This window comes from Macaca thibetana, chromosome 8 (genome assembly GCF_024542745.1).
Source record: "Macaca thibetana thibetana isolate TM-01 chromosome 8, ASM2454274v1, whole genome shotgun sequence".
Taxonomy (NCBI): Eukaryota; Metazoa; Chordata; class Mammalia; order Primates; family Cercopithecidae; genus Macaca; species Macaca thibetana.
The window spans coordinates 59,831,431-59,859,274 of NC_065585.1; the positions used below are offsets into that span (position 1 = coordinate 59,831,431).

General features: G+C 37.7%; 1 long non-coding RNA gene across 1 annotated transcript in view; it reads left to right on the forward strand.

The window, feature by feature from the left end:
• The window catches only part of LOC126960596 (uncharacterized), a 77,283-nt gene that overhangs the window by 40,706 nt on the left and 8,733 nt on the right, over positions 1 to 27,844 (forward strand). Inside the window, exons 3-5 of the long non-coding RNA XR_007728072.1 lie at positions 11,709 to 11,811; positions 12,291 to 12,432; positions 12,561 to 12,678. This is a non-coding gene — a long non-coding RNA (uncharacterized LOC126960596). The remainder of the gene's footprint in view (positions 1 to 11,708; positions 11,812 to 12,290; positions 12,433 to 12,560; positions 12,679 to 27,844) is intronic.

Consider the following 27,844-nt stretch of genomic DNA (forward strand, 5'->3'; position numbering starts at 1 on the left):
TTCAAAAGTCATCCTATCACACTTAACGTGATAGCAGAAATTTTCAGCAGCCTGTCAGCTTTGCATGATTTGGCCTTCAATCTTTTCTTCCTTTCTCACTGACGTTATCTCCTTTCTCTCTTTGCCTGACTTACTTTGCTCAAATCACAGAGGCCTCCTTGTAGATCTTTGGAGCCACAAGGCATGATCCTAATTTACAGCCATGCTGTACTTCTTCCTGAAGGGCATTTCCCCCAATACCTGATTTCCCCCTTACTTCACATTGCTTCTCAAATGCCACTAATCAGAAAACTCTCCTTGCGTACCTATGTAAAGTAGCCTTACTACAGCCACTCTATTTCCTTAACTTGCTCAATACATACTTATAGTAAGTATCATCCTTGAACATATTATTTATTTATTTAATTATTTGTTGTCTATTTCTATGATTCTATTAGAATGTAAGCTCTGTGAAGACAGGGACATTTTCTTTTTCTTTAATTAATTTTTTTTTTAACTTTAAGTTTCAGGCTACATGTGCAGAATGTGCAGGTTTGTTACAAAGGTATCTGTGTGGCATGGTGGTTGGCTGCACTTACTAGCCCACTAAGCCCCACATGCATTAGCTATTTGTCCTGATACTCTCCCTCCCCTTGCCACCCCCCAACCCTTTCTAGCTCCAGTGTGTGTTGTTCCCCTCCCTGTGTCCATATGTCCTGATTGTTCAACTCCCACTTATGAGTGAGAACATGTGGTGTTTGGTTTTCTTTTCTTGTGTTAGTTTGCTTAGGATGATAGCTTCCAGCTTCATCAGTGTCAAGACAGGGACAATTTTCTGATTATTACTGCTATGTTTCTGACTCCTAGAACAGTTCCTGGCATGTAGCAGGCATTCAATACAGATGTTTTTGACACTTAGATCAAGATGGCTGGCTAAAGGTGCTCAGCACTAACCTCCCTAAAAAAGAAGGACCAAAACAACAAATAGATAACCACAAGTTGAATAGAGTGTCTAGAGAACACTGGAATTTAGCAAGGAAGTGACAGAGACTCTCTGAGGCATGGAAGCTTGGGATAGGACCATAGAGAGCAAAGCAAACAAACTGGCCGGGATTAACTGGAAGAACTCATTCAGGGAGAAGTAAAGCAAGAGATCCTCAGCAATCCACACTCTTACTACAGATTCCTGCAGTCCTAGTTATGAGAGCCCAATATCCCTGAAGGCCCCGAACACAATACAGGGAGCTGCCTGGAGTCCACAAAACTGTATTATTCCACAGAGGAAATTTACACTGGGTCCTCCCAACTCACTGACACCCAGGTTACTGCAGCCTGGTGCCATTTTGAGAGGGGAGCAAACACAAGACTGCATCCTGCCCAGGGGCCTAATAGCCCTTGCATCTCCATATCCCTGGGGCACCATTGACATGACACCACATCTACCCAGAGGGCTGCAGTGTTTTGACACCAGTGATGCAGCCATGACCTTGGGACCCAAGCCAACACAGTGCCCTGTACTCTGGGGAACAAGAGGTCCAAAACAGCAGGAAAGTTGCCCTCAAGAGAGTGGGAGCCAGTGTGTGATCTTCTCAGAACCTGAGAGCTGCCCACCTGGGGTCTGCTGCCCTTACCATCAGCAACTCTGTCCCCTTCAGCAGTGGAACCACCCAGGGGCTGAAAACTGGCTTGCCCATAGCCAGCTCACTGTTGTCGGCAACCCTGCCCCCTTCAACTTGGATCACCAGAGCCCAACAACCAGCTCACACAAGGCCTGCTGCCCCCGCTGTCAGGTAACTTTGTCCCTTTGGCAGCAGAACCACATGGGCGCCTGAAGATCAGCCTACATGGGGCTTACTACTGCCACCACCAGCAACCCTACCTTCCTCAACAGTGGGGCTGCTATGCACCTGCATGGCACCCAGAGGTCCAAGGACTGGTCTGCCTGGTTCTCGCTACTACCACCATTGACACCCTGCCCTTTCCAGCAGCATAGCCATTGCACACCTGTGCATGCCTCTCAGGGACCTGAGGGATCTACCTTCCCAGTGTCCTCATCCTCAGCAAAGCCACATCATAGCCTCCACAAGCAACCACAGCCTACACCACTGAGGCATTTGCAGACACTGCTGTTACTGATTATGGCCAAAGAAATCATGCAGAGACTACACTACTGCATCCACCCAGAAACAAAACCAAGCACCCTACCTAACTAACACTATAGGACACATTTACAGGAAAAGGTCTCTAATTATGGAAGCTACTTCATAAAGTTGGGAGAAGTAACTATTTCACCAGAAGTTCAGATATAAACATAGGGCCACAAGAAACCAAAACCAAAACCAAAACCAAACCAAACCAAAACAAAACAAAAAACAGGAAGGAAACAGAACATCTCCAAAAGAACACAATAATTATCGAGTAACATGCCCCAAAGAAAAGGAAATGTGTGAAATGCCTGATATGGAATTCAAAATAATAATCTTAATATTAACAAAATCAAGAAAACAATTCATGATCTAATAAGATTCAGCAGGAAAAGCAAGGGTGGTTAATGGGTACAAAAATAAAGTTAGAATGAATAAGATCTAGTATTTGATAGCACAACAGGGTGACAATAATTTATTGTACATTTAAAAATAACAGTATAACCGGAGTGTTCATAACACAAAGAAATGATAAATGCTTGAGGTGGTGAATACCCTATTTACCCTGATGTGATTATTATACATTGTATGCCTGCATCAACATATCTCTTGTACCCCATAAATATATACAACTACTATGTACACATAACAAAAATCTAAAAATTAAAAGAGATTCAACAGAGAGATAGATATTATAAAAAAGAACCAAACAGAAATGTTGGAAGTGAATAATTCAAGGAATTAAACAAAAAATCCAATTGAGAGCTTCAACAATAGACTAGAGCAAGTAGAAGAAAGCATTTCTAAATGTGAAAACAGGTCTTTTAAAAATAACCATTGAACACAAAAAAAGGAAAAGAAAAAGGAGGAAAAAAGAATGAAGAAAGCCTGTGTGACATATGGGACACGATTAAGTAAACAAAGTTTTGTGCTGTGGGAGTTTCAGAAGCAGAAGAGGTGGGAAAAGGCATAGAAAACCTATTTAACAAAATAATAGCTGAAACTTTCCCTCATCTTGGGAGAGATATGGACTTCCAGATACACAAAGTTCAAAGCTTCCCAAATAGATTCAACCCCAAAAAGTTTTCTACAAGACACATTATAGGCAAACTGTCAAAATTAAAAGACAGAGAAAGAATTCTAAAAGCAGCAAGAAAAAAGCATCAAGTCATATATAAGGGAATCTTCTTCAGACAAACAGATTTCTCAGCAGAAACCTTATAGGCTAGAAGAGAATGAGGTGATATACACAAAATGCTGAAAGAAAGAAATTGATAGGCAATAATAATATAGCTGATAAAACTATCTTTCAGAAATGAAGAAATGAATTCTTTCCCAGAAAAGCACAAGCTTGTCATTACCACTAGACTGTCTATACAAGAAATGTCTAAGGGAGTCACACATTTGAAAGAGAAAAGATGGTATCTACCATAATGAAAACACATGAAAGTGTAAAACTCACTGGTAAAACAGACACACAAATGAGAAAAAGAAAGGAATCAAACTTTAGTACTACAGAATATCACTAAACCACAAAGATAAATAAAAAGAGAAGAAGAAACAAAGGATACACAAACAACTAGAAAACATTTAACAAAATGCTAAGAGTAAGTCCTCGCTTATCAATAACAACCTTGGATGTAAGTAGTATAAGTTCCTGAATTAAAATATATAGACTGTCTAAATGGATAAAAAACAAGACCTAACTATATACTGCCTACAAGAAATTCACTTCACCTACACACACAAAAACAGAAAGTGAATAGAAACAAAAAGATATTTCACACACAAAAAAATCAAAAGTAAGAGTAGCTATGCTTATACCAAACAAAAAAGACTTTAAGTCAGAAAACATAAAAGAAGCTAGAAAGGCATTACATAATGATAATGATAAAGGAATCAGTTCAGCAAGAGGTTATAACTATGCTTCAGTATTACACGCACACGCGTGCACACACACACACACACACACACACACCCCCAATACCGGAGCACCCAGATATATAAAGCAAATATTATTAGAGCTAAAAAGGTAAGGGTGGCATGTTAGGTACATATTTGTCATTTCACCATTTACTGGCTAGCAAGACTTGACAAGAATATGTGTCTAGCATGGGCAACTGAGCCTCACTTGGTATTTCATTTAGCATTTCAAGTGTGTGATGAAGTTGCCTTGTCTGGTGCAATTTTATGTGGCCAGATATGCACAGGTCTGAATTCACAAAAGACCTCATTTTCCTAATCAAGAACAGGTTTAAAAGAGATTCATACATGTCCAGAGGACTTTACTTCCAGGTATGTTGAGAGAGAGAGAGAGAGAGAGAGAGAGAGAGAAAGAAACACACACACACACACACAGAGAGAGAGAGAGAGGGAGAAAGGGGGGGGGAGAGAGAGAGAAAAAAACAGAGAGAGAAAGAGACAGACACAGAGAGAAACACAGAGAGAGAAACAGAGAGATACACTAAAGGTAGAGGTTAGCAAATTGAAGACCTTTGAAGCATACCACTTTCTTTGCTGTATACTTGATTTCTAAAAAAGTAGAAGTGAAAGTTTACTTTACCATAGTAAATTCTAATAAATGCACCTTTGCTTAATTAAGCTTTGGTGATATTTTTGGAAATTCAACAATGTGAAAGTTCTACCAAGATCTTTTCAAGAAATCTTCATTGCAGCAACTCAAGACCCTCAACTCAAAAACAGTGTGCTTCACGAAGGTTCCTTGAGCCTCCTGTTTGGGCTATGCTATCTAACACTGCAGTATGAGATATTTCACCTTGGGTCTGACCTATTATTTGCTTTTTGTTGAGCTCCAAAATGCTAAGGTTTGTTTTTGTTTCCTCAGAAATTAGATCTCCTTTAATAATCCTTTTATTATGTAATCAGATTTAAAAGTTTTTTGCTTATTGGAAAACTGCCTTGCTAGTAATAACATTATTTTCTCTGTCTGTCCTTCTCCCTATTTGATGTGATTCTGCTACAGCAAATTCACAGGGAAGAGGACCAGTTTAGGCCCTGTTGAGCCCATTCTTTAAGACAGTCCTGGGACCTAAGGAATTCAGAAGTTTTCTCCTTAGAATGGCGTTCTTTGGATGCATTTTGCCTTCGGTCACTTATTAAAAACCTTACGAAAACTTTACCCACACTTACCTTGTTTTTTCTAGTGAGAGTCTGACTGCAGAAAAGATCTCCTCTTCAAACCTTCTATCTACTAGGAAATGCGTATTTTTCAGATTTTAGGCAGCCCACCAATTAGGTTGTGGAGTCTCAAAACATTAAGAGCATAAGCAATGCGTTCAACTGATTGTTGCGTAGAATATGACATCTTACTAGAGGTAAAATCTGCCTGGATGGCAGAACTTAATCACGCTCACCAGAGCTTTGCCGACTAGTGAGTAATAATAGAGTTAAGATATCTACTGAAAGTAGTACGCCTTTGGAGTAGTCCATGATTTTTGAATACTGAAAAAATGAGGGTTTTTCTTTAACCTCTGCAGAAATCCCAGTGAAAAAAGTGAAAAATAATCAGCTCATTTAAGAATTTGTAGGTATTTTAATGCTTTCTAAGAAGGTAACTATGATAAAAGTATTAATCCATACAAGAAGGTAGAGCATTGAGGCTAAAGGAAATGCTCAAGCTGCTGATTGATTACACCTGACAGGCAGCCCTCACAAAAGAACTGGCCCTTATAATGCATGAGGAAGCTGACTACAATGCACAGGCTACTATAAAAATGCCAGAAATGTGGCATCACTTTGGTTCCAAGTGTGAAACAGTTACTGGGGAAAAACCTGGTAGATAATTGGGCAATTGATGTCTGGTGCTTTCAGGACAAGTGCTTTGTGATGCCAGACATTACAAAATATTCCCTAAGCCAGAGAGGACAAATCAGCTATTATACTCAAGTAACTAGTGGAAGGGACTTTTTGCAAAGGGATGAGGTGCCTTTGTGCATGTCTTATCTAACAAAACATTGAAAAATTATTATTTTCAATATTATGTGATCAAAATTCCAGCTGAGACCAAATAAGGCTACCAATAATAGTAGCTTTTAGATAGGATCTGAAAACATATTGCTTTGCACCATGGCTCAGTGTGGAAGTGCACAACGGGGAAGAAAGAAAAATATATGGTAAATATTAAAAATTACATACCTTTAAAAGTTGAGACTTAGAATAAGAAATATCTATCTGCAGTCATACTCCTGATTCTTCCTCCCAGAAGAAACCATTTTCTGTTATTTTCAGAGCTTGTCTCCATACTTCTAAGTATAATTTTATCATTTAAAAAAATTTTCAGTTTAGATATTAAAATTGTTAACTAAAGAGATTCAGCTCTTTTACATGAACCTACCAGTTCCATTATTTTCTCTCTTCCTGTCTTCCCAAAGTAGTTATATCACAATTTATTAAATTGTTATTTGGTTTTTGCACTGTCTACACCCTTTAAATATTTTCAGCTAAGCAATTTATTAAATTTATTTTTTCTTGTATTTTTTATTTTCTATTTTTCTTTCATGTACCTCTTACTAATTAATTCCCAAATATTTTGATGGAACTGCAATCTCTTGTCCATATATCCAAGCAGCTGTTTTGTTTGTTTGTTTGTTGTCCTTTTTAGATATTTCTTAGAGTTCTCAATCCTTCTGCTCCAATTTTTACTGGTTACTTTCTTTGTTTCACAGATGGAATCTTGAGACTCACCATTATGATCAGTCTGGGAATTTCCCTTTACCTCTTTCCTTCATCCTATGTCCTGAATATCATGTTTTCATTATTTCCTGGTTTATACTCTGCTGGAGTACAAATCCTACAGTAATTTCTTGAGAAGGGCTGTAACTATTTTGCCTTCAGTTTTTGAGTTGTTTGGGGATTCATCTTCTGGCTTCCTGCATAGTCTTCCTTAGTTATCAGCTTCTCTAAAGGCAATGTCAGTTACTATCCATTCTTCTAAGTTCTAAAATTTTGTTTCATCTCTTATTTGCTGCTGTTTCCTACTCTGTTCTCTTTATCTTTACACATTGCACATATTTTATTCCTTTATTGTCATTGTAGTGGGGTTTCAGGAGGAAGCAAGTAGCAGCACATTTGTTCAATATACCGTGTTAACTATAAAACTCTCATCTCATTTTTAGTTACCAGAATCGAGAATGACTAATTTGATGTGCATACAGTGAAGGCCAGAAGTAGCTCAGGAAAAAAGTCATTCAACAGAACAGTTAATGTATTAAATTGCTGCTGCCAGATGGAGGTTATACATTCTTCACTGTTGAGGATATTGTGGGCTTTTCCTCCTGTTTTAATTTTTAGTTTCACTAAACAAAATGGGCACTAGATGGCTCTATAAAAGCATATGTATTCAGAACATTCCATTCAGCTCAAGAATTAAAAAGCATAAAATCTTTCAGAACAAAAGAAAATTTAAGCATCTTTTTTAGTTATGAGAAAGTGAGTTGAAAACTATTACTAGCCATTAAGGAATAAATTACACACTTTAAATTTTTGAAGTATTCTTTATTGTCAATAAATATTTATCAAATATGTATGAAATGCCAGCTACTAGGAGCAGTGCTGGAGCTGTAGTGATAAGAGAAACAAAAACGGCCCTGTGGAATTTACTGGCAAAAAAAAAAAAAAAAAAATTCAGAAGATAAACAGATAATTACAAATGATGAATTAAATAGTTCCAAGAATGCAAAGTTGTTTTTTTAAAAATTTTCTACATTTATATCCTAATTTTCTTTTTTTCCTTTTTTTTTTTTTTTATTATACTTTTAAGTTCTGGGTTACGTGTGCAGAACATGCAGTTTTGTTACATACGTATACATGTGCCATGGTGGTTTGCTGCACCCCTCAAACTGTCACCTACGTTAGGTATTTTTCCTAATGTTACCCTTCCCCTAGCCACCCACCTCCTGACAGGCCCTGGTGTGTGATGTTCCCCTCCCTGTGTCCACATGTTTTCATTGTTCAACTCTCACTTACACGTGAGAACATGTGATGTTTTGTTTTCTGATCTTCTGATAGTTTTCTGAGAATGATGGTTTCCAGCTTCATCCATGTCCCTGAAAAGGACATGAACTCATCCTTTTTTTATGGCTGCATAGTATTCCACGGGGTATGTGTGCCACATTTTCTTAATCCAGGCTAACATTGATGGGCATTTGGGTTGGTTTCAAGTCTTTGCTATTGTGAATAGTGGAGCAATAAACATACATATGCATGTGTCTTTATGGTAGTATGATTTATATTCCTTTGGGTAGATGCCCAATAATTGGATTGCTGGGTCAAATGGCATTTCTAGTTCTAGATCCTTGAGGAATTGCCACACTGTCTTCCACCATGGTTGAACTAATTTACACTCCCACAAACAGTGTAAAACCATTCCTATTTTTCCACAACCTCTCCAGCATCTGTTGTCTCCTGACTTTTTAATGTTCACCATTGTAACTGGCATGAGATGGTATCTCATTGTGGTTTTGATTTGCATTTCTCTAATGACCAGTGATGATGAGCATTTTTCATATGTCTTTTGGCTGCATAAATGTCTTCTTTTGAGAAGTGTCTGTTCATATCTGTTGCCCATTTTTTGATGCTTTTTTATTGTTGTTGTTGTTATTTTCTTGTAAATTTGTTTAAGTCCTTTGTAGATTCTGGATATTATCCCTTTGTCAGATGGATAGATTGCAAAAATTTTCTCCCATTCTGTACATTGCCTGTTCTCTCTGATGACAGTTTCTTTTGCTGTGCAGAAGCTCTTTAGTTTAATTAGATCCCATTTGTCAATTTTGGGTTTTGTTGCCATTGCTTTTGGTGTTTTAGACACGAGTCTTTGCCCATGCCTATGTCCTGAATGGTATTGCCCAAGTTTTCTCCTAGGATTTTTATGATCCTAGGTCTTACATTTAAGTCTTTGATCCATCTTGAGTTGATTTTTGTATAAGGTGTAAGGAAAGGGTCCAGTTTCAGTTTTCTGCATATGGCTAGCCAGTTTTCCCAACACCGTTTATTAAAAAGGAAATCTTTTCCCCATTGCTTGTTTGTGTCAGGTTTGTCAAAGATCAGATGGTTGTAGATGTGTGGTGTTATTTCTGAGGCCTCTGTTCTGTTCCATTTGTCTATATATCTATTTTGGTACCAGTACCATGCTGTTTTGGTTACTGTAGCCTTGTAGTATAGTTTGAAGTCAGGTAATGTGATGCCTCCAGCTTTGTTCTTCTTGCCCTGGATTGTCTTGGCCATGCGGGCTCTTTTTTGGTTTCATATGAAGTTTGAAGTAGTTTTTTTCCAATACTGTGAAGAAAGTCAGTGGTAGTTTGATGGGAATAGCATTGAATCTATAAATTACCTTGGGCAGTACGGCCATTTTCACAATATTGATTCTTCCTATCCATGAGCATGGAATGTTTTTCCATTTGTTTGTGTCCTCTCTTATTTCCTTGAGCAGTAGTTTGTAGTTCTCCTTGAAGAGGTCCTTCACATCCCTTTTAAGTTGGATTCCTAGGTATTTTATTCTTTTAGTAGCAGTTGTGAATGGGAGTTCACTCATGATTTGGCACTCTGTTTGTCTGTTATTGGTGTATAGGAATGCTTGAGATTTTTGCATGTTGATTTTGTGTCCTGAGACTTTGCTGAAGTTGCTTATCAGCTTAAGGAGATTTTGGGCTGAGATGATGGGGTTTTCTAAATACACAATCATGTCATCTGCAAATAGAGACAATTTGACTTCCTCTCTTCCTATTTGAATACCCTTTATTACTTTCTGTTGCCTGATTGGCCTGGCCAGAACTTCCAATACTATGTTGAATAGGAGTGGTGAGAGAGGGCATCCTTGTCTTGTGCTGGTTTTCAAAGGGTATGCTTCCAGTTTTTGCTTATTCAGTATGATATTGGCTGTGGGTTTGTCATAAATAGCTCTTATTATTTTGAGATACGTTTCATCGATGCCTAGTTTGTTGAGAGGTTTTTAGCATGAAGGGGTGTTGAATTTTATCAAAGGCCTTTTCTGCATCTATTGGGATAATCATGTGGTTTTTGTCTTTGGTTCTGTTTATGTGATGGATTACGTTTATTGATTTGAGTATCCTGAACCAGCCTAAGAATGCAAAGTTTTATGAAAAGATATAAGGTGGTGTTGGAACATGTAGCAGGATGTTTGACTTAGACTAGGTCAAGAAAGCTTCTTTGAGGATGTGAGGTCCCAGCTGATGTCTGAAGAATAAATAGACTGATGAAGCAACTGCCTGAAAAGATGTGTGTTCTAGGCTGAGGAGCAGCACAGTTAAGGTTCCCATGACATGGCAGAGAACATGAGACTGAGAGAAGGCCAAGCTTCCTGGAGTGGAGTGGATAGAGAGAGAGTGGGACTAGGTGAGGCTTGTGAGGTTTCAGGGGCCAAATCATGAAGGTCTGGGATTTCACACTGAGTCTCCGGGAGGTGGAAAGCTATGAGTGTTTTAAGCACACTAGTCATGAATTTATGAATTCATGTTTTTATAGCTAACTCTTGTCACCGTGTGAAGTATGGATTGGATTTGGTAAAATTTCAACTTTTCTAAAGTTGTCCAAATCACTGGATTAATGATGGTCACCAAGGAATGATTGAAATCGTGTATAGTAGTGGCTTTAAGGGTGTGGCTTAGAATCTAGTTAGGGACATGGTAGTCCCCTAGATAAAACCATCAAAGGAAACTTTTGCAGAATACATATATATATAAATTTTTTTCCTCATATATCTTATATTTTAAAAATGTATACATGTATTCATATTGATATGGTTTGACTCTGTGTCCCCACACAAATCTCATCTTGAATTGTAATCCTCATGTGTTGAGCAAGGGAAGTGATTGCATTATGGGGGGTGGTTTTCCCCATGCTGTTCTCATGATAGTGAGTGAGTCTCACAAGATCTGATGGTTTTAAAAGTGGCAGTTTTTCCTATGCTGACTCTCTCTTTCTCCTGCCAGCTTGTGAAGAAGATACCTGCTTTTCCCTCTGCCCTGATTGTAAGTTTCCTAAGGCCTTCCAAGCCATGCGGAAATGTGTCAATTAAATATCCTTTATAAATTACCCAGTCTTGGGTAGTGTCTTTATAGCAGTGTGAAAAAGGACTAACACACACACACACACACACATTCACACAGAGCACTATAGCTAAATGCTTACAGTATAATGTGGTCTATGATTCTTATTAAAGTTATTATTTTATTTTTTGATTGAATTTTTAGTTAAGTAAAAATTACTTTATTGTTTATTTTTAATTAAATAGGCATTACTTTAATTGATATTTGGTTTGGATTGTATCATAAGATGTGAAGGGATTGAGAATGAGGTACAATGGCATAACTTTGCCTACTTTTTGTTATTTCTCATATATTATGTATAACATATAATATTATTCTCCACTATGTGTTTGTACTAGTTTAGCCTTAATCAGTTCAGTCTTCATTTGATCTATAATTGAACAACCCAAGCCATGGGAACATACTATAAATTTTTCTAGAAATTTTAGAGTTGGAAAGGGTGTTACTGATCTTTTTTTTTTTTTTTTTTTTAATTTTACACTGTGTTTTTGTGGAATCTTAGGCAGTTCTTTTAGGGTGTCTATAAGTTGCCTGGGAAGTGGATGAGTTTCAAACTGGCAATACTCTGCCTTCCTCTGCTTTAACTGGAGAAACCCTGCTTATTGGTAAGCTTTTGTGCAAAATTTCATATGATGAGAACTTCATGTTGATATAAAGTTGGAAATACTCTGATTTGTTCAATATACTCATTTTCATGGGAGCACACTGAGGGCCAGGGTTGTAAAAGGATTTTCACAATTTCCAAATAAAAGAAACAGGACTTTCCCTTAGACATCTGGTGTAAGCAACTCACGAATTCCATTACACACAAAGATAAGCTGACGTGTAAATAAATTTGCATGACTTTTTAAAATGAGAAAGCCCAAGTATTTCAATAAGAAATATAGAATTCCCAGAGTAAATAGAAATTAAAAGTTATACAATGTACATATAAAGAGAAAAACATTGTTCTCTTGTATGATGAAATCATATTCTTGTTTTAAATTGTACTGCTTTGCTTAGGTCCATGTTTAAATATAGTAGCATTTACTATAGTCTCTTACAGATTATAGATGTTCGAAATTTTTTTTCTGACCCTTTTTAGGAGTATCTGGAAGGAGGCTACACAGAAATTAGCAGGAAATAAGTGACAGCAAAATTTATCAGTTAAGAAGTGACCAAAGAATTAACTGCAACCCCCATCTGGTGCACTATCACATGGTGAAGTGTTAAGTGACAATAGCAATGTAAGAACCTGGCTGCTCTTGGGGATACTTTCAGGTTGATAAGTCCTAAGAATTCAAATGCTGGAATAATAACAGTCCTAAGAATTCAAATGCCCATTTTTCTAGGAGAAAATTATTTTTTTTTGTAGTTTTGGGAATCTGGTTCAGAGAATCATGAAAGACCAGTGGAGGCATCACTGTGAGCAAGAGTAATAACCACAATATTTAACCATCAATAGGAAGAGGACTTAAAGCAATCAGAATACAGTAAGTCTGGATCAAAGTTTTTGGGGTCCTCTACTGATTCAGATATTATCCCTTCAGTTGCTGGATACGGGGTTTGCTAGGGGGAAGGCATAGGGGCTTAGGATAGTGACTATTTACCAAGTACTACAGAAATATGTCAATGTACTAATGTTACTGGCTGAAATTCAGTTCCTTTTATGGGAATAAAAAGTCTTTCTCTTTGAAGAATGTTGCCCGGAAATTTATCTGGATCTACTGTATTTATTTCTTAAATCTCTTCTCTTGCCCATCTGTGCACTCATGCAAAATTTGATCGTGGATTTGCTCTTTAGATTCAGATATCACTCTGACTTATTATTTCATCTTTACCTCTTTCCCACATGCACTAATATTTTAGACTTTGGTGACTCACTTATCTCTGCTATTATTGGTGGCTGACCTCAGTTTATTGCTTTTTGATTACTTTGCTACATTTGTAAATTTTTCAAACATAATTTTGGGAGCTCAAAGAATGCCATCATTTTATACAAGAGGTGAGGGAAATATATAGAGTAAGTACCTTTCAAAGTTAAAAGGGTAGTGCTTCAGATGCAATTAATATGTGTTCTCTGGTAAAGTAGTTAAACAAATCGGGAAAACAATAAGTGGTTATGAATTTAGACGTTTTCTGTGGGAAAACAAAGAAAGTCTTGATAAACCTCCTAGGTTAAAGTTCAATTAACTATTGATTAATTAATTTAAATATTCTTAAAATTATAGTTATGGTATTATTTTCAAGCTTGCTTTCAGTCAACATTCCCCACAGCATTGGATTGTTGTGTATAGTGCTTCTTTAAAAATATTTATTTCTAGCTCCCATTCTGAAGAGAAATTTTTGTTACTGAATGAGAATTTCCTAGAAGAGGACCTGGAAATCTAGATGTTAAGAAGCACCCCAGTTAAATCTTATAAACAACCAATTTGAGAGACATTGTTCTGTTTTATAGATCATGTTGTTACAAGGCAATGTTCAAGAACAATCAGAGTGTTTAGTTGAATACTCATAAACATATTTGCTTCTAAATCTATATAAGTAATATTTTTTGTACAAAATGCATTAGTGCTTTAATAGCATAATGTTATAGAAAAAACATTATCTAACACAACTTTCAGTTTATCTATTGTAGATATAAGTTATTTTACAACTTTATAAGTGGTAGGATACTGGTAATGATAAAATGATTCTTTTCCATAGAAAGGTAAATTGTGTCTTATGTAAATGCAATTGATATTGACCTATTCTGCATGTTTTAAGCAAATTTATTATTTCATGCACACACATAGACACACACACACAAACACACACACACATACTCTTTGGGTCATTCTAACATCTTACTGGTTCTCTCAAGAATGAATGAGTCAGGAAGTCCTAGCCAGAGCAACCAAACGAGGGAAAGAAATAAAAGGCATTCAAATAGCAAAATAAGTCAAACTATCTGTCTTCACTGATGACATGATTCTATACCTAGAAAACCATAAAGACTCCACCAAAAGGCTGCTAGAACTGCTACAGGATTTTAGCAAGGTTTCAGAATATGAAATTAATGTACAAAAATTTCTGATGTATTTCTATACATCAGTAATGTTAGGCTGAGAGTCAAATCAAGAACATAATTCCATTCACAATAGCCACAAAGAAAATGAAATACTTAGGAATATAGCTAACCAAAGAGGTGAAAGATGTCGACAAATAAAACTATGAAACACTGCTGAAAGAAGTCAGAGGTGACACAAATAAATGGAAAAATATTCCATGCTTATGGATTGAAAGAATCAATATCATTAAAATGGCCATACTGCCCAAATCAACTTACAGATTCAATGCTATTTGCATCAAACTAACAATGTTATTCTTCACAGAGTTAGAAAAAACTAGCCTAAAATTCATGTGGAACCAAAGAACAGCCTGAATAGCCAAGGCAATTCTAAGCAAAAAGAAAAAAGAGTCATCACACTACCTGACTTCAAACTCTACTATCAGGTTATAGTAACCAAAATGGCATGGTACTGGTACAAAAACAGGCACATAGACCAATGGAACAGAATAGAAAACATAGAAATAAAACTGCACACTTATCACCATCTGATGTTTGACAAGGCTGACAGAAACAAGCAATGGGGAAAGGATTCCTTATTCAATAAGTAGTGCTGGGATAACTGGCTAGCCATATGTAGAAGAATGAAACCAGATCCTTAGATCTTTTACTGTATATAAAAATTAACTCAAGATGGATTAATGATTTAAATGTAAGATCTAAAACTATAAAAATCCTAGAAGAAAACCTAGAAAATGCCTTTCTTGACACTGGCTTGGCAAAGAAGTTTTGACTTAAGTCCTCAAAAGCAATTGCAACAAAAACAAAAATTGACAAGTGGGGCCTAATTAAACTAAAAAGCTTCTGCACAGCAAATGAAATTATCAGCAGAGTACTTAGACAAACTACAGAATAGGGAAAATATTCATAAGCTATGCATCTGACAAAGGTCTAATATCCAGAATCTATAAGAAACTGAAATCGACAAGCAAAAAACAACCCCACTAAAAAATGGGCAAAGGACAAGATCAGACTTCTTAAAAGAGAACATACAAGTGAGGTTGTTTTTTGAAAATGTTCATATCATATGAAAAATGTTCAACATCATTAATCATTAGAGAAATGCAAATCAAAACCACAATGAGATACCATCTCACATCAATCAGAATGGCTATTTTTAAAAAGTCAAAAAATAACAGATGCTGGTAAGATTGCAGAAAAAAGGAGATGTTTATATGCTACTGGTGGGAATGTAATTTAGTTCAGCCATTGTGGAAAGAAGTGTGGCGATTTCTCCAAGAACTTAAAAAGTCAAAAAATAACAGATGTTGACGAGGCTGTGGAGAAAGGGGGATGCTTATGTACTGTTGATGGAAATGTAAATTAGTTCAGCCACTGTGGAGAGCAATTTGGACATTCTCTAAGAGCTTAAAACAGAGCTACCATTTGACCCAGCAATCTCATTATTGGGTATATACCTAAAGGAATATATATCGTTATACCAAAAAGACACATGCATTCATATGTTCATCACAGCACTATTCACTATAGCAAAGACATGGAATCAATCTAAGTGACTATCAATGATTGACTGGATAAAGAAAATGTGGTACATATATACCATGAAATACTACACAACCATAAAAAGGAATGAAATCATGTCCTTTGCAGCAACATGGATGGAACTCAAGGCTATAATCCTAAGTGAACCAGTGCAGGAACAAAAAACCAAATACCACATGTTCTTACTTATAAGTGGGAGCTAAACACTGAGCACACATTAACATAAACATGGGAACAATAGACACCATGGACTACCAGAGAGGGGAGGGGTGGGGAGGGGGGCATGGGTCGAAAATCTACTGGGTACTGTGCTCATGACCTGGGTGCAATATATCCATGTAAGAAACCTACACATGTACTCCCTATAAATGAAATAAAAGTTGAAATTAAAAAGAAAAGAGCCAAGACACTCAGTGAAGAAGCAGAGAGTAGAATGGTGGTTGACAGAGAAGAGGAGAGGCAAATAGGGAGGCGTTGGTCAAAGGGTACAAAGGTCCATTTTTACAAGATGAATAGTAAGTCCTAGATCTCTACTGTATGTCATGATGAAATACAACACAATACTTTATTGCATACCTAAAAATTTGTTAACAGGATAGGTCTTATGTTAAGCATTAACATAAGACATACACAAAAAATAAAAAGGATGAGAGGGATAAAGGAATTAATGAATCAAATAATACCTATGAGGAGTGCTCGTTTAATATTTATATCACATTCATAATTATCCCCTCTTTAAAAAATTATCAACAGAAAGTATGTTATCCACATCTTTTGTATCCACCCAAGAAAGAACCAAGCCATCAGTTATTATACTGCTTTTTCACTCAAAAAGTATACATAGTGCCTAGTTGAAATTAATCAACCACCCTAAAATTTACCTTTTATAAAGCACATTGAGAGTTATATTTTTAGAGGAATTGAGAAAACAGTTTCTAGGGGCAATGCCACTCTGGTGAATTATATACACTATATTGGACAACGTGGACCATGACAATTTTCAGAGCAGGAGGATTACTGTTAAGTTACTACTTGGGAATCTATATTTGTGCTCTGACACTACTCTCTGTTCTTCCATGGGAGAGAAAAGCTCTAACGAGTGTCTCAGTCTGGGTTGCCCAAAGTAACTGATGCAATCCTGATTCCATATGGTTTAGTCTTTCATAGGTACTTTCTCCACATTATTTATGAATATAGGTCTTGAGTTTAGTAATGAGGGAGATCACATTGCCTGCTTCAGTGACTCAGAACTGAGGCAGACACATAAACTTATTATGATATTAATAATAGAGGAAGGTACAAGCTACACAGTAACCATGGAAACATAGTTAAATGATCAAGGAGTATCCGGAATTTTTAACAGAAAATGTGACATTTAAACATGATCATAATTTTTTTTTCTAGAATGTTTATTTAGTCTTTTAATTATTAAAGTAGTACACAAATCCATTCTAGCCATAAAAATGTCAAACATGAAAGCAAGGTCCTTAAGGATGAATTAGGGAGGTGGGTCTAGAGAGGAGAGTACATGCCAGTGAGTGGAAAATCACAAGTGAAACAGGTGTCATGAAACAGGCATGACATCTTTGGGGAATGTGAATAAGTTATTCAATGTAACTGGGACATAGGATATTATGGGGAGTGATTGACATGAAATTGCAAAGAAGCCTGGGTCAAGGTTTTAAAGGACTATGTTTAGATGTTTAGATTTTCCCCTTTGGCAGTGGGGAACCATTAAAGAGTTTTAGGCACAGAAATAACTTGATTGGATCTGGATTAGAAAGATCACATTGGGAATGAGCTAAGGTAGGAAGGGTCTGAAATCAGAGAGAAAAACACAGAGTTTTATCTGCATAGTTTATTTGAAATCTCACACAAGTATAGGCATTGTTATTTCCATTTTCTTAATGAAGAAATCAAAATCTAGAGGAATTGGGCAATTATTTTCCAGGGTCATGAGCTAGTAGGTGATATGTAATAGGAATCTAACCTCATGCCTCCTGACCCAAGCCCAGGTGTTCTGCTTTAGTCTTTGCTGCCATTCCAGTGATGTTATTGTAGTTAGGTGAGAAATACAGAATGCACTGAGGGCATGCAATGGGCATAAAACAACCAGGAATCTGTTAGAAACATCATTGTTAGTGACTTACTGACTATTGTGAGATAGACTTCTAAAGAATATTGAGACTGAAAATTACAGGACCTGGGTTCTTATCCCACATCTGATCTCAGCTGCGTCGGTGATTGTGGAAAGTCATTAAAACATTTTGTGATTCCATCTTATTCTCTGTAGAGCGAGGAGGTTGGTCTAGCTAATTTCTAGAGTCCCTTTCAACCTTAAACGTCTCTCTTTCTTCATAAACATCACTGTGGGCTGATGTGTTTACAGACAGTGAGACAGTGTCACGGGACAGGTGAGGCTATTCATCATTTCCACTCCTATTTAAGATGTGATCAATGTCTTTTTTCTGTTTCGTTGGCATCATATATTTGTCTTTAATGTACAAAATACCACAGTACATTGTAATTGCTTACAGGGGGAATATTAAAAAAACATTTAACAACCAGTTCAGCATAGGCACTAACCTAATGGGAGAACCCAGTTGCAAACAAGCGGAATGGTCCTCTGGTATGTGAGAGCCGAGTATCAGTTCTCAGGGCTTGCATGTTTGAGTCTTCTCTGGACTGTAAGTGACTCAAGGGCAGGACCTGTGTATTTCTAATTTTGGATCAAATTTTAAGCCAGTACTCGTCTTAGAATTTCAACATTATGTGCCCAATTTGTTGGATGAACAAGTAATTAATTTCCAGCATTTCCTTAGTGTCTGACAATGCACATACCTGCGTTGCTTGAGCTTGTAGTTAGAGAAAAGGATGGCTGAATAGCTCTGCCTTCAATGGAAAGCTGCCAACCCTGAGAGTAAGCAGTCACAGAAATACCTAAGACACTGGGCATTAATTAATTTCTAAAGATCTTTTATTCCTTCTTTAGAGAGTCAATTGTATCATACAACTTGGACTTCTTAAATTTTCTCTTTTTTAAATAAGAGGATTTCAATGGCAACAATTTATTTCTTATTTATTTATTTATCACTTTATAAGCTATGGCGTTTTCCAGTGAAAGTTTTAAAAAAGCCACATAGGTTTAATTTTATCGGCATCTCAGGACTCTTCTTTTTAAATCTCTTCTTCACAGTTTATCCTTTTCCTGATTATCTAATCATGTACACTGTGATTGTAGTGATTGTAAGGCTTTCATACGTCCAAGATGGCTGAGTCACCATTTTGAATTTATGTTCAAAGCAGCCATAAGGAAACACACACACACACACACACACACACACACTCCTTCAGTCAAGACATATTGATTAAAACTCTTCTTATTTGTTGCATGATGTTGCATGAACTGTACAGTCTTCAGTTCCTTTGTGTCCAGACTACTTTAACTATAACTATATTTAAGAGTGTTAGGGTCTAATTTAGGCTGATGTGTAGTCAAGCAGCTATATTGAAATCATGCAGCTTCTTGTTTAGAAAATGTATATCATCAAAACTCTTATGACTCTAGTTTTCTTTTTTCCTATTTTTAATTCTATGATTCAGTGCCACTTTCTCTATTTCTATTCTGTTTTACATTATTAACGCTTCCTCCAATGTAAACATTTGTTCATTTTTTGAGAGAATTTGCATATTCTCCAATTGTACATTTAGTATCTAACAGGAACTTTTCCCCAAACAGATTCAGCTCTTTGCTGTTTTGAATTAATGGCATGTTTGTGAGCTGAAATGTAATAATGTATTCATGACATGTGAAAGAGAGGTATACAGAGTCATTGTTAACAGCAAGGACTCTTTTTTTTTTGAGACGGAGTCTCGCTGTGTTGCCCAGGCTGGAGTGCAGTGGCCGGATCTCAGCTCACTGCAAGCTCCGCCTCCCGGGTTTACGCCATTCTCCTGCCTCAGCCTCCCAAGTAGCTGGGACTACAGGCATCCGCCACCTCGCCCGGCTAGTTTTTTGTATTTTTTAGTAGAGACGGGGTTTCACCGTGTTAGCCAGGATGGTTTCCATCTCCTGACCTCATGATCCGCCCGTCTCGGCCTCCCTACAGCAAGGACTCTTAGAATCTGCAGCCTGAATTCAAATCCTGCCTCTGCCCCACCCAGTTGTACATCATTGAGCAAGTTACTTTACCTGAGACTTGGTATTCTGATATTTAAAGTCGGGTAGTTATGGTACCTATATCATAGAGTTATCAAGCAATTAATATAGGATTTGGAACATAGTAAGCTCAAAATGTTAGCTTAAAAAGTAAAAGCATAATGGAACTGTAAAGCTGATACATACAATCATGCATCACTTAACGATGAGAATACATTCTGAGAAATGCAGTGAGGTGATTTCATCATTGTTCAAACATCATAGAGTGTGCTTACGCAACCCTAGATGGCATAGCCTACTACACGCTTAGGCTATATGGTAGAGCCTATTGCTGCTACGCTACAAGCTTGTACAGCATATTACTGAATACTGTAGGCAATTGTAACAGGATGGAATTTGTGTACCTAAATATAGAAAAGATACAATAAAAATACTGTATTTAATCTTATGGAACCACCATCTTATATGTTGTCCACCATTGCCTGAAATTTGTTATGTGGTGCAAGATTGTAAATGCACATATTATATCTAGTATTATTAGTACTGAGCAAAAATTCATGATTAGCTATTTCAAAATTCATTTCTTAATGAAGTTTATTCCTTGACATCAACTGATTTACCATTCATTCCCACCCTTTATCATTGTGCACAGCACTCTGTGCATACAAACATAACCCTGGCGATTACATTGAATTATTGTCAGCTTCCATCCACTCCAGCGTTGGACTGTTACTCTTCCTTTATCATTTAAATAATAACATCTGGAACTCTTCCCTCCCTACCATGATGAGATACCCAGCATCTCTCTCATGAAAATGCCTCTGAGGTCCTCTCCTCTCTTGTGTCTCTTTTTACCTCTCCTGAGCTGGCTGTACTGATATCTGATCCTCTGTTCCTGATCTCTTCTCTCCACTCAAGCCAGCCCTAAATGATACAGTCTTTTCCCTTCATTTCCTGCAAACACCACTCGCATAAGACATTTGTATGTATTAGACTTTTATTTTCTGAGGATTTGAAAGGATTTGCTGTATTATGGAAAAATGTGTTAAATTATCTAAAATTGTATATTTCACATTTTTCTTCATAAGAGCTTCTCTTCTCACTACAGGGAATTTCTCAACAGCTTGCTTTATTCCTGAATCTCCTGATTTTCCGGCCTTGGGCCTGTCCCACTCTCTCCAAAGACTCCCTATTCATTAATGTCCTCCTCCCACAGGGCCCAGAGCTCAACCTTTCTCCAACTTTATTATGCGAAACAGTTCTGTTTTCTCTATGTCAGTTTTAGCCCATTTGTCCATGTCCTGAGGGCTTTTGTTTTGAATACACATTTTCTTTTAAGCAACTGCTGCCAGCTTTAAAATAATATTCTCTTTCTACCCTTAACTCAAAGATAAATAAGCTATAAATTTTGCTTTTGTAGCCACAGTTGATTCTCAACAGAGTGATCCTTTTAAATTGTGAGTCAGTTACTTCAGCCCCCTGCCATGGCTTCCAGACTCACTCCGAGCAACAGCCATGGTCTTTGCAATGTTTGCAGGACTTCAAGGACCTTCTTGGTCATCTCTCTGACTCTATGTTATCATACTCTCCTCCTCTCTCATCTTCCTCCAACAGCGCTGGCCTCTTTGTTATGCCTTGAACCCAAAGCCTATCAGCCACATATTCACCAAACATCTTTCTACCTCAGGGCCTTCGTACTTGTTATTCCTTCCCCATGGAAAGCTCTTCATTCAGATATCAAATGATTTCAAACTTCACTGCCTTTGAGTTATTTTCTGATGGCCATTGATAAAATAGCCAGAATTTGAAAATCTCTCCTTCTTTGAGAAATCACAGCTTTCCATATTACTCATTTACTTACATATTTGATTATTGTCTACATCTTTCCACTAGAAGGTAAGCTCCAGGAGGCCAGGGACTTTGTGTGTTCTGTTTACTGCCATATCTCAGCAATATATCAGGCACATAGGAGTTGCTCAATACACTTTTGATGATTGAATCAATACATGCAGAAATAGTGGTAGACATTAGGTGCTTGAGGGGCACAAAGAGGTGAGTTGTGTTTGGAGGGATCAGGGAAAACTTCACAGACAAGGAAAAATAAACTAGATGAACAAGAAGCCAGGATAAGGAGAGCTTTCATGAGACAGAGGAAGCATGATGTGTAAAGGCATGAAAGAATGAGGTGCTTTTAGGAATCAAAAGACTTTTAATATTGCCAAACTGTATATTCTTTGTGTGTACAAAGGGCAGCCTTCCTCCAAGTATTGGCCACAAACCCGGTGCACTGGTGCAGATTTGCGGATAAGCTAATGAAGCTTCAGGGCCTCTCAATTGCATAATCTGATGAGAGGCTCTATCGATGTGTTTAGAAGGTTATGTTTTTGAAAAGTTTGCCACAGTAAGATATTTTAATTACAATTGGCTAAAAGAGCTGTCTCTTTCCACTCTGACTCACCTCTGTTACACTTCTCATGTGAGGTAGTGTTGAAACGGTCACAGGCAATTTTGGGAATGTGACCTGGGATTCTTTTAATTTGACCTTAGTGGAATACTACATGGTTCATAGTCACTTCCGTGTATAGTTAAATTTTCGCGGGTATTGCTGAATAACTTCCACAAAAACTATCACCTGTTGCATCAACTCACTGACATCAAGACATGAAGATGTAGGACCTGGAATCATACTGTGATAAGAATGTGTCCGTGGTGTCCAATACTAGAAGAAGGAAGAGAGTGAGGAGGAACAAGTGAGAAATGTTCAGGGCCAGAAACTAGCCTGCAGAACATTCTTCAACATATTCTAGTTCATAGATAGAAGAAATCTAGTTCAGAGATACAAGAAAGACATTTTTTCTCAATTTGAAAACAATCTTCGCAATCTAAATGTATCACCTACTAGAAGCCTAAACAAACTCCCTAGCTTGCCCAAATTAAAATCTTGACGAGTGACTGAAATCCAAATTCAGCCTTGGGCCTCTGTGGCTTTTATGTTTTCCCTTGCCCCACCATGTTTATCTCTATCCATGCTGAGACACCCCAAACCTCCAGACATGGATCAAATGCTAAATTAGGTAACTTGATGATACAACCTGGACTGTGGAGACTCGCAGCCCAGCAGGATGGAATTTGGTCAGTGAGAAGTGGGAGGAAGAAAGAAACCAAGATATAAATTCCCTCTCCTTTTTACTTTCCTATAAGGTATGCTTTTTCTTGCAACCATTCAGAAAGTCCTCCTTGCTGAACTAGTGCACTGCTGAGAGATGTGACGTGTTTCTTTGCAGTTTGTTGTAAAATGCTGGCCAGCAGGGCCATGTAGCATGTTGTTTCAAGTCTTTCCTTGCCTTGCAGCTTTTTTTTTGTTCATTCTCACCTTTCCTACCTTGCACCTTCTAACTTAAGTGTCAGCAGTTCAATCTTTGCTCAGGCTCTTGCCCATGGCAATCCAACTGAGAAGTTACGAAGAATGGACTGTGGCAGTACCAGTAAGAAAGGGAAGCACATGAGAGATGTAAGGCAAGTTAATTGAAAAGAATTCAGTGATCAAGTTAATACTGTAGGAAGAGGAGGTGGGATGAATTGACTATTCCCAGGTTTCTAGTGTGGGCACTGAGTGAATCATGGCGCTGAACAGGTCATATAGTAGAATGGATTTTAAGATAAATAATAAATTTGGTTTCAGACTTGTTGAATTTTATATGTCCTGGATTAAGAAGTAGTAGTTGGAGAGGACTTAACTCTGGAATAGACAAAATAGACAATAAAGTGAAAAGTGAATTAGGGAAGGCAAATGTAGGCATAATTATAGGCCAAATATGAAAAGAATTAGGAAAGCAAAATTTTCCCAGGAGGGAGTAGACAACTGTGACAAATGGCATAGAGATTTCATGAAATGGGAAGCTTACAAAGCAACAAGATGTCACAAGTGATAATTAAGACTTAATAACAGGGATGTCACAAGTGGTCTTGTGAGAGGAGGTCCAATGAAGTGGCCTGCAGGGAAGCCAGAGAGATGGGATTCAGGAGTGAAAGATCACTTGCACTGCAAGAACCATTCCTTTATGCTCAGTTTATGCTCCTTTCTCAGTTTATGCTGAGCATAAACCTGTGCAGAGGAGACCCTGATGATTGATACTGCAGATTCCTGTTGTCTAATAAAATGGTCCATCACTTTTAATCAGCAATCTATTTATCCATTTCTGATTAACTCCCGCTAAGTTTCCTCATAAAAAATTGTTTTTAATCTCAATAAGATACAAACTCACATGACATCAGCAACACTCCATGGATACACAATTATGGTTACCAATCATCCCTGCTTGCCCTGGACCAAGGGATTTCCTGGGAAGTGGACTTTCAGGGCTAAAATTGGGAAAGTCCTGGGTAAATTGGGACAAGACAGTCACCCCCTATGGTCCCATCTTACTTGTTGAGAATAAGAATCTAAGTGACAGCTTATGGGACCTTATGTTTTCTCTGCCATAAAATTATTCTTTGGTTTCCCTATATTCTGATATTATTCTATATGAGAAGAATTATTACTTTCTCCTTTCCAAATATAAATCATCCAGTTGTGTCCTGATCCATTGACCCTTGTATTTGGAATTTTGCCCCTTCAAGTGATGTCTCCTTTTTTGTTATTTTAGATGTCTTCCTTTCTTTAAACTTCTTCTTTCCACCTATAAACACACTTGTCTCTTCCCAGTTAAGGAAAAACAACTTCGCTTGGCCTTTTCCCTCTTATGTTATCTTATCTCTCTCCTCCCCTAGTATATGAAATTTCCCTCCCTCCCTCCCTCCCTCCCTCCCGCCCTTCCTTCCTTCCTTCCTTCCTTCCTTCCTTCCTTCCTTCCTTCCTTCCTTCCTTCCTTCCTTCCTTCCTTCCTTCCTTCCTTCCTTCTTGCTTTTGAGACAGGGTATCACTCTGTTGACCAGGCTGGAGTTCAGTGGTGTGAACATGGCTCACTGCAGTCTCGACTTTCTGGGTTCAAGCCATCCTCCAACCTCATCCTCCTGAGAAGCTGGGACTACAGGTACCGACCACCACATCTGACTAATTTTCCTTCCTATGTTGCTCAGGCTGGTCTCAAACTGCTGGGCTCAAGTGATCTTCCTGCCTTGTCCTCCCAAAGCACTGGAGTTATAGGCATGAGCCACCACACTCGGCCAAATATGTTAAATTTCATGAGAGTAGGGTGAGAACTCTGCCTGAACTCATGAGTTAGTTCTTCTTCTTCTCCTGCTTTTGTCCCCAGAATTTCACTAAAACAGTTCTCTTAACAACAGCAAGTGGTTCAACCAATGATTTGTTAATTTTTATTCTTTCACTTCTTCAGATTCTTGGATGAATTTTCCTGTATTGATTTTCTTCTTGAAATGCTTTTCTCTCTTGGCTTCTATGACACAGCCCCATCCTGATACTCCCTTGCTGTCTAATATTTTGTTTCCTCTACTGACTTATTTTTCTCTTTCTATCCTCTAAAATTTGGCATTCTTCAGTGTTTTGCACTTACTCTTCTTTCTATTCTACTAGTTGGCCACTATATCTCTTTTTGTTAGCTTAACAATTATTTCAAAGATGGTTCTAAACCCTTTGTTTCCAGATACTCCCTTGAGACTGAAGCCTTTATTTCCAGGTACACTTTGTGTATCTTAAACCAGAAATCCTTCTGAACTCCACCTTAGCCTAAGTCTGAATTTAAGATATTCTTCCACTTCCTCTTCCCGCCGCCAAAAGCTCCTCTTCCTGAGTCATATTTTTAATAGCTTACCACCTGTTTTTGTGGTCATCTGTGCTCAAAAGTCCAAGATTCTCCATCATAAGGAGTTCCTTTGTTCTAATTCAAATTTAATCAATTACTAAACTCTGTGGAGTTTAACTCAGACATATCTCTTGAATATGTTTCTTTTATCTGGTGTTCTTGCTACCACTGCCCTAGGTTAGGCCCTTATGGCGTTATGTTTTTCTTACACCCTAGCCAGTATGCTTATTTCTGATCTCTCACCACCTTTCCATTCTGTGCTCTGCTTGCTTATACTGACCTTCAAGTTTCTCTAAAATATGACCTACAACTACTTTTTTAAAAGCCCTTCCTCCTAGTAGTCCCCTGAGCACATCTATGCTCCACTGTAAGTGGTCTGTAGTTATTCCTAAAATATATTCTATAATGAATCATTGCATTGTTCTTTGCCCATGCTTTTCTCTCCATCTAGAATGACTATCCCATTGTAGACAACAAACTTGTGTTGATGCACTTCTTCTAATATCTTCAGAATTCCTCAGGCACTTGTGGCCTTCTAGTTAATTATTATCTATAACTTTCTTTTGCTATCTTCTTATAGTATGGACCATAGGATGTCCTCATAGGATCAAAATTCCTAGACTATATGGATATGGCAGCTCATGCCTGTAATCCAAGCACTTAGGGAGGCAGAAGCAGGAGGATCACTTGAGCCCAGCAGTTTGAGATGAGCCTGGGCAAGACAATTAGTTAGCTTCCTTAGTTAGTTAGATAGATTAGTTTCCTTTCTCCACAAAAAAGGGGAAAAAAGCCCTCAAAATTCCAAGACTGCTTAGATACTTTCATATGCTCTTTATAGTGACTTGTGTTCAGTAGATACTCAATAAAATGTTTATCAAAGTGTACTTATGTATTTCAGTTTCATATGTTTGAGGCCTGAAATATTATTTCAAAAGTTTTTGGAATTGCATTAATTCCTTTGTTGATCAGAAGGGCAAAAACAGCTGACATGGTTTGGCTGTATCTCCACCCAAATCTCAAGTTGAATTGTAGCTTCCAGAATTCACATGTGTTGTGGGAGGGACCCAGGGGGAAGTAATTGAATCATGGGGGCCAATCTTTCCCATGCTATTCTTGTAATAGTGAATAAGTCTCATGAAATCTGATGGGTTTATCCAGGGTTTTCCCCTTTCGCTTCTTCCTCGTTTTCTCTTGCCACCACCATGTAAAAAGTGCCTTTCACCTCCTGCCATGATTCTGAGGCCTCCCCAGTCATGTAGAACTGTAAGTCCAATTAAACCTCTTTTTTTTCCTAGTCTTGGGTATGTCTTTATCAGCAGTGTGAATATGAACTAATACAGTACATTGGTACCAGTAGAGTGGGGTGTTGCTGAAAAGATACCTGAAAATGTGGAAGCGACTTTGGAACTGAGTAACAGAGGTTGGAAAAGTTTGGAGGGCTCAGAAGAAGACAGGACAATGTAGAAAAGTTTGGAACCTCCTAGAGGCTTGTTGAATGACTTTGAGATAAATGCTGATAGTGATATGAACAATAAGGCCTAGGCTAAGGTGCTCTCAGATGGAGATGAAAAACTTGTTGGAAGCTGAAGCAAGGGTGACTCTTATTATGTTTCAGCAAAGAGACTGGCAGCATTTACCCCTGTCCTAGAGATTTGTGGAACTTTGAACTTAAGAGAGATGATTTACGGTACATGGCAGAAGAAATTTCCTTTATTATTATTATTATACTATAAGTTCTGGGATACATATGCAGAAGGTGCAATTTTGTTACATAGGTATACACGTGCCATGGTGGTTTGCTGCACCCATCAACCCATCACCTACATTAGGTATTTCTCCTAATGTTATTCTCCTCACCAGCTCTCCACCCTCTGACAGGTCCCGGTGTGTGAAGTTTCCCTCCCTATGTCCATGTGTTCTCATTTTTCAACTTCCACTTATGAGTGAGAACATGCAGTATTTGGTTTTCTGTTCTTGTGATAGTTTGCTGAGAATGGTGGTTTCCAGTTTCATCCATGTCCCTGCAAAGGACATGAACTCATCCCTTTTTATGGCTGCATAGTATATTCAAAAGGTGACTTGGGTGCTGTTAAAAGCATTCTGTTTTAAAAGGTAAATAGCATAAA